Genomic DNA, 1,450 nt, shown 5'->3' with positions numbered 1-1,450 from the left:
CATCACCCTTGTTCAAAACAACTGTTCATTTGGAGGAAGTGTTCAAAACAACTTTCCTGAGAATATGTGACACAGTGAAGTCTAATGGTGTTCATCCTGACGCCTATAGACTGCTCTTATTTCCCTTCTCACTCAGGGACAAGGCAGCCAAGTGGCTGGAATCCTTCCCAAGGGAGAGCTTGACAACTTGGGAAGATGTGGTGAACAAATTCTTAGCAAGATTCTACCCTCCTCAATGAATCAATAGGCTGAGAGCTGAGGTTCAAACTTTCAGGCAACAAGATGGTGAGACTCTATATGAAGCATGGGAGAGGTTCAAGGACTTAACAAGGAGGTGTCCACCTGACATGTTCAACGAATGGGTCCAGCTGCACATTTTCTATGAAGGGCTCTCTTATGAGTCAAAGAAGGCCGTAGACCATTCATCTAGAGGATCCTTGAACAAGAAAAAGACCATTGAGGAAGCCATAGATGTTATTGAAACAGTAGCTGAGAACGACTACTTCTATGCTTCCGAAAGAGGGAACACAAGAGGAGTGATGGAGCTAAACAATGTAGATGCTCTGTTGGCCCAAAACAAGCTCATTACCCAGCAGCTGGCTGACCTCACCAAAAATATGGAGAGGAACCAAGTAGCAGCAATCTCCACTTCATCAACAACACAAGAAGGAGAGCACGAAGAAGCAGAGGGTAGTCAGGAGCAAGCCAACTACATTGGGAATTCACCAAGGAAAAACTATGATCCATACTCCAAGACTTACAACCCTGGATGGAGAAACCACCCAAACTTTGGGTGGGGAAGTGAGCAAGATCAAAAGCAATTCACCTAGAGGACATCTCAACACCCCCACAATAACACTTCTCCACATACTTATCAAAACCAAAACAGCATGTCTGCTCTGAATTACTCATCAATTGATGACAAGCTCTCTAAGATTGAAGCCTTACTTGAAGAAATATGCCAAGAGATTCAAGAAAATAAGGTGTTCAAAGAGGAGGTGCGAGCCAATATTAAGAACCAGGGAGAGACCATCAGGAAGCTGGAATTCCAGGTGGGATATTTAGCTGAGAAGATTCCCAAACCTACTGATAGCTTCCCAAGTGACACGGAGAAAAACCCCAAGGGAGAAGCAAAGAAAGTAAGATGGGAAGATTACAAAATAGTCACTACAAGTGATCAAGAGATTGAAGACAAGCAAAGCAAAGTGTGCAAACAACCTGAAGACAATTCAACAAAGGAGGAGGATAGAGATCACAAAGAACCAGAAATCTCACAACAAGAGCTGCTGAAGCTCTATGCACCATTCCGTCAACTGCTCCATGGTGCTGTGGGAAAAAGAATATACTCAAGGTTCCTAGACTTGTTTGCATCTCTGCATGTGAACATACCATTCATCAAGACAATTCAACAAATGCCTGCATTCATCAAGTATATGAAGGAACTTCTTCC

The 1,450-nt window shown here is 43.3% G+C and overlaps 1 non-coding gene across 1 annotated transcript; it reads right to left on the bottom strand.

The window, feature by feature from the left end:
* Nucleotides 1-245: 245 nt before the first annotated feature.
* LOC148555562 (small nucleolar RNA R71) lies at nt 246-349 on the bottom strand. Its single transcript, XR_015886507.1, has one exon. It is a non-coding gene; the product is annotated as a small nucleolar RNA R71 (small nucleolar RNA).
* Between the last annotated feature and the right edge of the window lie 1,101 nt (nt 350-1,450).

This window comes from Arachis ipaensis, chromosome B6, assembly GCF_059453495.1.
Source record: "Arachis ipaensis isolate K30076 ecotype BB chromosome B6, ASM5945349v1, whole genome shotgun sequence".
NCBI lineage: Eukaryota > Viridiplantae > Streptophyta > Magnoliopsida > Fabales > Fabaceae > Arachis > Arachis ipaensis.
The sequence above is the reverse complement of the archived record's forward strand: the minus strand, read 5'-3'. Positions and strand labels throughout refer to the sequence as shown.